A 10618-nucleotide genomic window follows, 5' to 3' on the forward strand; every position below is an offset into this window, starting at 1 on the left:
TGATTCTCAGGGGGTGACATTACGTAAAGACAATTAAATATAAAACTGCATTTGTGTCATTACAGAAAGTGTATGAGGTAGTGGGTTCATAGTTATCAGTGTAGTAATGAGTGCACATCAGTAGCTGAATGTAAAAGTCAGCTGTGGCTCACTCTAGAGGTTGACTGGTGTGCTCCTGTTTCCCACTTGTTGTTATGCTTTTTCCTTTTGTTTTCCTTGTTCAATATTATATGGCACATACGCGTGCTACTGAGAATAATGTTTTTGGTCTGGGATTTGTGCTGGATTAAGCTTCAAAAGAATGGCTGACAGTCTATTGTTCAATGCTGGCATGCTCAGTTCCCCAATGAGCTGCTGGTTTAGTGCAATGTTGGTCTCACAATAGGAAAGTAGGACCTATATTATGCAGTCTTGTATTATTCTTGACATACTGTAGTATGTAAAGCATGCCGTTTTAGACAAGGCCTAACAGTGCAAACATACAGTAACAACCAATGTGTGACGATTAAAACATTGTACAACGCTGCCATAATCATTCATATACTCGAGCTGAGGCCGACATGGCATTGTTTACCACAATGACACACATCCTTTCATCATGAATGCTGTGTGAATTAATTAAGTTCTGATCACCTTTCAAGCGGTCCCGTCTTGATGGAAGGACTTTATCAATTGGACTAATTGAAGTATGTTTGCTCTGATTTTGATGACGCATATAATTTCATTATTCATGGGTGAATGCATATTCTAATATCTTAATCAGCAGCAATTACCATCCTTTCATCATCACCTCACTGCTTCAAGAATCACAAGTGGCATCAAGGGTTGTGCACACATGGCTCATCACCACATGCTCTCTCAGGGAGCAGCACTTGTCCAGCATCTCAGAGGTTGTGATTGCATACGAACACATGATGGTGTAATCTAAATGCGTGTGCCATGCTCCCTCTTATCTCAACAGGCTTGTGGGTGACAGAGGAGTGTGACTAGGACAGGCCAACAGTGTATGACATACTTGATTCTCAGTTTAGTGATTTACAATTTTGGTAATGTGTGATTACAGTTGGTGCGGTTAGGTTAGGCTAAGAGTGAACAAGGGGCAAACACCTGTGAATGATGAGTTGAGTGGACATGGATCACATGGCTGTTTCATGAAAATAATAAGATGAAGAAGGAGTAATGTTTCCAGCAGAGACAACGTTATTCTCTCTAAGGGCGTAAACCAAGCAGTTAATATTGTGTTCAAGGAATTTCCGTTTCACAACCAACATCAATACTTATCCGATGCTTAGTTTTGCATTGAGAAAAAATATTAAACGCACTGAAAAACCTGAGATATACAGATAAGACTTTGATCTGTGCTTAATTGAACTGATGTGTGTGCTTCACCATGCATGACTCATAGTGTAGCCACAAACAGCAGGGAAGTCTGAAGGACGAGCTAATGGCTGTTCCCTCTACATATCTGCACACAACTTTTCAACACAAGTTCTCAGACCTGTATGATGTTCATGTCTTACCAAGGTAAATCATGTCATTTCTGAAAGGTAACAGAATGTCTCTGGCAGTACAGCACTGTAACTTAGTAACAACATTACAACAAGTGGATGTTGGTGGAGAAGCATTGCCACACATCAGTTAGCCTGCTATACAACTGTAAGGCATCAATCCCTGCAGTATGAGCTGCTACGAAACTCGAACAAGTACAATTTGTTGAATAAAATGATTCAACAGAAAAAAGAACATATGATGAAATCACATGGGCTACAAAAAGTATGTACTCTAACGTGTCCACAGTGTTAATAACTGGGTTTTAATATACAACTACAGAGATGGTTTTACATCGATATCGTAGGTGTTAATGCAAGAAACTCTCTCTGTTCAATAGTCAGAAAGTGTGTGCATGAGTTGGAAACTTCTATTACTCACCAGTGAGTTTCACATCTTTGACCAGGGCGTCCCTCAGGTGGAATGAACTGAATTCACCAACAGTGGATCTGAGGCAAAAGAAAATTGTGTTGCTGATTTCTTCCTGTTATAAAACAAAATCAGTTTTGCTCTTCTGCTTTTCTTGTCTTCATTTCCTCTCCACATTGGCCAAAAAACGCAACAGCCGTATATATAAAAAATAATAATAAAGCTGAGGCCTATTGGGAAAACAGCTTCTTATATGTACTTCTCAACGCCAATGACACCCCCGGACTTCTTTTCACTGAATAAGACACAGATTTGCGATAAAACCCCAGGAGATTGCAGAGGAGTACTCTGGAGTTTTGCAAAATGTGCAGATTGCCTTTCGGGTCTTCTGCTGGTACCAACTTCTGACCTGTAGAGGGATGGCGCTGATTCTTATTCAAGCCACGCTTTTCGAATACCCATCCAAATCAAGACCGATGGAATGATAAAAGTCGAAGGAGGACAAGGATACTTAAATGCTGCAAGGCAAAGCAGGAAAAGCTAACATAGTATTCCAGGAATGATTTTGCTGGTGGCATTGCAGAGGTATCGTGTCTCCTGCTGTGTATTCCCTTTGCCTCCGCCTCTTCGTGCCAACCTTCACTCCAGCTGTGGTGGAGGCACAGTGATAGAGCTGTGCAGCTGCTGCTGCTGCTGCTGCTGCTGCTGCTGCTGCCTTCCTCCTACAGCAGCAGTCTCTGCTCAAATAAATGCCGGGTCTGTCACAGTTCTCTGCTGCAACGCATTAGATTCACCCTGCCGCTCTCTCATACACTCCCTCCCTCTTTCTGCCCTCCTCCCTACTTGCTCACTCTTCTTCGCTCACTTGCACTCAGTCACACGTGAGGAGACAGAGTGGGAGCCTAGAATACAAATGGGCTATCTTCCTTAAAGACGTGATTGTGCTCCTCAAATCAGATTTTTTTTTTTTTTTTAAGTGAAAGAGGTAAATGGATGCAGTAGTCATGATCTCTAAATTCATGACTTTCTGTCTTTGATCTGCCTCACCTAAGATGAAACAAGCTCTCAGAGTATTTGCTCTGACTCAGTACTGCAGACTATATACTATCAAAACAAAATACAGAAAGATGAATAAAGAAGTTGCTTTAAAGAGAGCAATTTAGAAACCTTGGTTTGATTATGGGTCTGTGCAGAATGCCAAGAGTTTAAGAAAAGTGGCATCTCCGTCCTTGCTGTAATAGAAGAAAAAAAAACTAATCACAGCTCTAGCCGCAAAAATAATCCCCAAAAACGTATAAATAAAAAATATATTCTATTTCAAACATATAATAGATATACATAACCAAAAACAAAACTAGATTCACAGGTAGTGTGCTCTTATATGTAGACATAACAATATATAATTGTTGATGCTTTTTAATCATAAATAGGAAATAATATGCCTCTTTAAGATATCACCGACATTTATGAAGCATTTGTTTGATTATTTTTGACATTTTATAGAGCTATGTCCATCAACGAAAAAAACGCTTCAACTGATAAAAAGTGTCTTACATTAGCAACACCCACCCATACTTGTTTTTGCTGCAGCTGTGATAACCCAACTATGATGTGTAAAAAGTCAGTTTGAGGCAGGGTTGGGTTAAATAGTACATATTTACAAGTTTAAGTTAGGGCAGATGACCTAAATATTTACAGTAAGCTGTATACATCTTTAATAATGCTTGACATTTACCTAATGCCAAATGAAATACAACAAAGCAAAATATTTAAAGTCAGAATTAACACTGTGGAATCATGTTTGCTACAAGCCTCTCTTGACTGGCCATAGAAGGAACGGTACAGGCGACGCTACGCATGCCAGAAACCCATACCAGAGAGCAAGCATGCACAATACCAAAGTCCTTGTATTGGCATACCTAAAGAAAATGCAGACATCTTTAATGCTACGACCTTCCATGTCAAATGAAAATATCTTCGAGAAATTATATAAAATAGCACACTTCCTGGGCAATTCACAATCTACAGCTTTGGACTGACTAACAACCAGCACGCTCTCAGTGTTTGAAATAGTCAAGTAGCATTTTTATCTGCACGCTCTGCTGACCACCTGACTCTGCTGGGCTTTGTTTGCCTTATCCTGCCTTTCTACTGCAGACTGGGAGCTTGACTTACTATCGAGTGCCTGTTTATTTTACCTTGTTTGATGGATCTGCACTTGGCCTGGGTCCTGCTTACTGTATGACAGACAGACAATTAAATTCCCACTGTACACTCTAAATGTTGAACAACCATTTGTAAAACAACTTCCTGACAGCTAAGGAAAGCAGATGGAGTGCACAGAGAATTCAGAAAAATTATCTTTCAAGGGAAAATATTGTATTCCAGGCTGTAAAAGTGCACAATTAAATACTGTACAGCAGTTTATTTTCTCCCATACTTATTTTCCCTACCTAATAAGCATTCCCTACTGTTAGCACATACCTACCTATCAAGCATAGAATCTAAATAATATATAGCCATTTTCTGTTCTCTCATTTATTTGATACTGTATATGAATAATGTGCAAAAAAAAACAGAATGGATCGATTCCTTAACCAGCCAAGCATGCAAGGAAAAAAAAGAAGCTAGTGGAGGGTGTAAGTGCCTCTCAGCTTATACATTACAATTCATGTGTGGTATCTTGTACAAGGCAGCCCTGTAAACAATTTTCTGAGTATTTCAGATCCGAGTGAACTAATAAAGGCACGGTAGAAATCACAGATCACGGAGGTCAGAAACCTCGAGTCACGTTAAGAAACACCCTAGATGCTGTTTTTATGCGCCATTTAATTTTCCAGCTCCAGAAGGCATGGTTGAACATGTCGTCGCTCACTATTTTTGCTACCGATTATCTTATCTTGATTCCATGACAGCTAAGGTTCACATTTGTTTTTACTAAGACTATGTTGATCTAGTGGTGTCCACTCAATGCTTATAGTGTTGCTGCTTTACCTAGAAACAAGATATGTTTCTAGGTTTCTAGGCTTTCTAGGCTTTACCTAGAAACAAGATATGTTTCTAGGTAAATGGAGCTAAGGCCACAAACACACACAAAGCTAACAAGCCCGCTTAGTTTTTAAGTACAGCATAGCGCGCACACAACTCTTGTTCTATACTTTCGTTTCTCACTGAATTTGGACGGTGTCTCTTGTCCTCACCTGTCTGAACAGCGGGACAGTTAGCTTCGTGTACCGCGAAGTCCTCCTTAGTTTGCTGGGGACAAACTGCATGCTTGTTCACTCCAACTGCGCAATCTAACCGTTCCGTCTCTGTCCCACTGTGACCAAAGTGTTCCGACATTATTAGAGCTGTATGAGCACTCTGCAGTCACAACTTTGTGACAGGGATTGTCAAAACAGCAGAAAGGCCTCATGCACACATCAAGTTAGCGTGGAGGAGCATCCATGAACGTTTCAGCCACAACCATATCCACCTGGTGGCCACAATGTGTTGGGTGTGTTTGATTTGGGTCACTGAGCAGCTCGCTGGGTGGCGCATTAAATCAGTGATTAATTAAGGTAGATGCAGAGATAAAAGCAGAAGTGGGATAAGTACTCAGATCGTGTACTTGACTAAAAGTACCAGAGTGTAGGAATCTGTTACAAGTAAAAGTCCTGCATTGAAATGTTTCTCAGGTAAAAGTATTCGCGTCAACATGTAAATTATCAAAATTAAAGGTACTCATTTAGCAAATTGTGCCATTTCAGGATTATATCTTTTATGTTTTGATCATAACTACTGATGCATTAATGTGTGGAGTTAAAGTACAACATTTTCTTCTGAATTGAAGTGGAGTAGAAGTACACAGTAGCCAAAATTGAAATACTCAAGTATAGTACAAGTCTCTAAAAATTGTGCTTAAGTTGAGTAAATGCAGAGTTACTTTACATTTCTGGGTAGAAGATACATATCATTAATTATTGTCAACAACATTTCAGATTTTTTTTATTTTATTATTATAAACTTGTACTTTTAAGTAAATATAAGTTTAATAGAAGTGCATTTATTTTCTAAATATATACATATTTTACGTTTCTACATTCCAGGTTGCATTGATTGCAGAATAAAAACAAAATGCACATTTATGAGAATATAACTAAAATACAGCAGCCAAATAGGCAGCTGCAGTGTAAAAGATGCTGCTGGTTTGTCCAAATAGTAGATCTCTTTTTCCAGGGATGTGATGCTCAGCCACTCAGACTTCAGCCAAGCTAGCAAAACACCAATAAAAAAATAAAATAAAAAAAACATATATATATATATATATATATACATACATATATATATATATCACAGAGCTTTGATTCTGCTCGATGTGGATAAACTAGTGAGTTCTTGTTCTGCCTGATGATGTAATATATCCTTTCCTTGAACTGAGCACCTGTAAATTATAGATAATAATACTAACATTATTTCACCAGCTGCATCTGACCCATTCTTACTGACCCCCTGATTTATTTGTATACATTTTCAAATAAAAACTATCATTTATACTGTGGCTTGGCTGAATTGATGGTTATTCTTTAAGAGAGGTGGGCTTCCATATTACCCAATATTACCATCTAGAGCCCAGAGTTGTAACTGAACATTGACTTACAGTAGGGACTAAAATCATTGCCTTGTTTTAAAATGACATGCATGTAATTTTCCATCAAAAATTGTCTGCAATAACCGCCTGTCTGCACTAATTTTCTATCAAAATTCGACTACCAGCATTTTCTTATATTGATGTGGACATAAGGGCTGTGTGGTGCAAAGTGTGGTTGTTGAAACGGTGCACTGTATTATTACACTATGTAAATATGTTATTTGAATGAATAGGTGTATCAAAGATATATCCCTTACATTCAGTTGTTCTCTGCTGCAGCTGCTGAATTTTATATCTAGGAGACTGTATTTGATGTCAAGAACACAACTTGAAATAAAAGAATTCTACTAAAACTTCTTAACTTTATTAAGTGGTGGAACTGAGGTTTCAAGGTTTCAAGGTTTTATTGGTCATATGCACAGCATATACAACGTATATGTTGGCAATGAAAATCTTATGTCCCATGCTCCTCCAACAACTCAACATACATGGTGCAAATAAGATAAATAAAATAGTGCAAAAAGAGAGAAGAATATTTACAATAACAACAATAAAGATTTGAGGATGTGAAATATATACATGTGGAATACATTGAAAGTATTTAAATACTTTACACTGTTGAATGAGGAGGTATGGACAGATGCATATATTATGTATAACAGATGTATATGGCAGATATGCATAATATATAGATATGTGTACTATAAACAGATGTGTATAATATATATGTATGTGTGTACTATAAACAGATGTGAGTAGACATTCACAGAGCTCAGGAGTTCAGCAGTCTTATAGCCTGTGGTATAAAACTGTCTCTGAGTCTGGTGGTCTTGGTCCGGATGCTGCGGTACCGTCTGCCAGACGGCAGCAGACAGAACAGATTGTTGCTGGGGTGATGGGGGTCCTTTAATATCCTACCGGCCTTCTTCCTACACCGCTGGGTGTAGAGGTCCTCCATGGATGGCAGCTCCGTCCTGGTGATGTGCTGAGCAGTTTTCACCACCCTCTGTAGAGTCTTACGGTTGAGGGCGGTGCAACTGCCATACCAGGCGGTGATGCAGCCAGTCAGGATACTCTCTATGGTGCACCTGTAGAAGTTGCAGAGTATCCTGGAGTCCATGTTGAACTTCCGCAGCCTGCGGAGGAAGAAGAGCCGCTGTCGAGCCGTCTTGGATATGACCCTGGTGTGATGTGTCCATGTCAGGTCCTGATTAGCAGGTTAACAAGAATTATCGTTACGAAGACATATTTTCATTGGTCAACTTACTATATTTGATTTGTATTTTCTTCTGAGAATGCTGATAAATAACACCTTTATCAAGAAAACGCTGTTCAACTCTCATACAGTCTGATATATAAGCTTAAACTTTCTGCATTTGAAAAAAAAACTCAACTTTTATTTGATGTTAAATTTATTATTATCTTAATGTATTCTCTTTTTTTTTTTAACTACACCTAATTAATATGTCTTGCTACAAATCATACTTGAATGAGAATTAGGAAGATCTCTGTCTGTTGAAGAAGATCCTTTCAAAAATGTTTACAGCAGCCGTTACTCAAAGCATTGATATACACTTCCAAGTTAGTTATTTAGGTAAATATTACCTGGTCTCCAACTAGGAAGACTCCAGCTTTGTGTTTTTAAAAATTCATTGGTTTGTGGTGTGTTTAAATGATCATTTGAAATTGCTCTACAATTGTCCCCAATCAATAGGGCTTTGAAATGTATGACTCATTCATCATTTTGGTTTAAAGCATCAATGATAAACTAAAATACTGACCACTACAGCAATCTAATGATTTTTTTCTCAGTTTGGGGCCTCTATACTCAACAATTTCAATAGAAAGAGTAACACAGCAACACAAAGAATGGGATATCCTACACATGTTAAGATATGGTGCTAATGAAAAGATCACCGGTCAAACGTAAAATCGTTAGAAGTTAAAGTATAGAAAATAATGGAAATAAAGAGTTTCTATTAATTTCATAAATCAATTTGAGGAGCACTGTATCCTTTACAGAGATCAAACACTTCGGCCTCCTTAGTACTGTGAAAACTTTGTAGCAGTTAACTTGTATTCGTTACTGTGTGTGTGTTGTGATTTATCAGCTATGTTTGTCTCCATTGCACTTTGTTGCATCTTCTGTTAATGATACACCTTTCGTTCTCAGTTGAAAACACCTTTTTGGTATATTTCTCTTATATACCTCTTTTCACTTCCAATTTGGTCAAAGAATAACCAAGCTGAATTTATGTTTATCCCAAAGTTAAAAGGACTTATTGCTATATATCATTTTTGACACACATGCTCACAGAGAGTGGACCTGTGTTCCTGCCATGTTGCCGCTAGGAAGAAATAACTGAATATCAGACTTGTATGTTCTGTTTTAATACTGTATGATTAATTATGGCCTGTTCTAACATAACTGGTATGTGTAACACAAACACACATGGCAAGCTGGGCCACCTGCCACTACAGATTGTTTATCTTTTTACTAGACAACTCTATATTTCAGTCGTATTTATCAGTCCTCTGAACAATTTGACATAAAGCATGCAAGGCACTATGCTGCAAATATGCTGCAGTTCTGCAACATGCTACCATCAGACAAAGCAACATAGTTAAAATCGCTATGTAGGCAAAATAAATGTTTGCTAATTACGTATTAGCAGGACACATACGTTTTCCCTTTAGTGGTTTATACATCACCCATCCTATTTTCTAAATTAATTACATCACAGGTTGAAAGAAATGGTGGAAATGCTTATGTGTCCCACTAACACCACTGCTGTAGAAGGAGCAGAATCCAGGTCAGAGGAGAGCAGTTCTTTCGGCACCACATCCATGCTTTTTCTGCCAGCAGAGGAGGAGTATAGATCATGCTACATGCAGAGCCGGATGTTTTAAGATCATTAACGCTAAAATGCTTCTCCCTTTGACAAGATCCTGCAATCTAGACAAATTACCCTCATTACTTACCATTTTTAACAGTCAGTATGAAGGATTATTTCTCGAATATTCTATTCTATTCTTTGTGGTGCTTTAGTGCAATCAACACTAGGTCAAACTAGTTAAAAACGAATAACACAAAACTGAATATAAAGTATATGTTTGCTTTTTTCAACAGTTTTCACACATTCAGAGACACACAAAAGCCACTTCCTCTTTGATGTGGTACAGACATAGCAAATGCCCTAAAGACCCTGGATGTGCAGCCATCAAGATTGTCACACTGCTACAGCATGACAATGTATTAATCACATATTGTGTCCTGCAAGTGACAGGGAGAGAGTGCACAGAGTGAAACAAGGTTCTCGGTGGGGATTTGCCAGTGGGCCCGTCCCTTCAAATGGCATATGATGATAACCTCCTTGTCTTCTGCTCAGAGATTAACAACCAGGCGGGCTTTATGGATGGATATGTTCTGGTGTTGCGCTTGGACTTGAGAGGAATAGAGGTCAGAGTCTATCCAAACAGCAGATGTTTTTTTTGGCCTCTTTGGGGGTGTGCTATAATGGATTTAATACACAAATCAAAGGCTGAATATGAACAGTCTTTAGCTGTAATGCAGGTAGTTGTAAGGAACTACAGTGCATGCACAAGTAAATAGTAGTAAGTACAAATTCACAGCACACAAATAAAATGATTATGAATTATATATTATTTAATAATATTTCACTGTAATCGCTATAATACTTGGAAAAACAAGGGCAGTTTATATACGTGTAGTCAGACTGCTGTAGTAGAGCACAAGAGAGCTAATTACACAGACTACCACCATAAGAAACATAACAATTCAAATAATAACATTCCTCCAATCTGAACAGCTTTCAACAGCTGATTTTGAACCACCTGCAATCTAGCCCTTCTCCTAAACCAACCTAGTGTATGAAGGCATTTTACTGTAATAATAAATACATTATAAGCACCGCCTTAATGATCAAAGAAACAACATCTTAGGTGGCACCTGTCTCATCATTGTGATTTGCATTGTGGCAGATGTTGTTTTCCAACAAGGATGAAACTATTCTATAACGGGAAGATGAAAAATACAGCTTGCTTTTAAAA

The 10618-nt window shown here is 38.2% G+C and overlaps 1 long non-coding RNA gene across 1 annotated transcript in view; it reads right to left on the bottom strand.

Moving 5' to 3' along the window:
* Positions 1-5412, bottom strand: part of LOC134883111 (uncharacterized) — a 51440-nt gene extending 46028 nt beyond the window's left edge. The window contains exons 1-2 of the long non-coding RNA XR_010168234.1: positions 5118-5412; positions 1930-1997 (exon numbers count right to left, since the gene is read on the bottom strand). This is a non-coding gene — a long non-coding RNA (uncharacterized LOC134883111). The remainder of the gene's footprint in view (positions 1-1929; positions 1998-5117) is intronic.
* Positions 5413-10618: the final 5206 nt, after the last annotated feature.

Source organism: Eleginops maclovinus, chromosome 2 (assembly GCF_036324505.1).
Source record: "Eleginops maclovinus isolate JMC-PN-2008 ecotype Puerto Natales chromosome 2, JC_Emac_rtc_rv5, whole genome shotgun sequence".
NCBI lineage: Eukaryota > Metazoa > Chordata > Actinopteri > Perciformes > Eleginopidae > Eleginops > Eleginops maclovinus.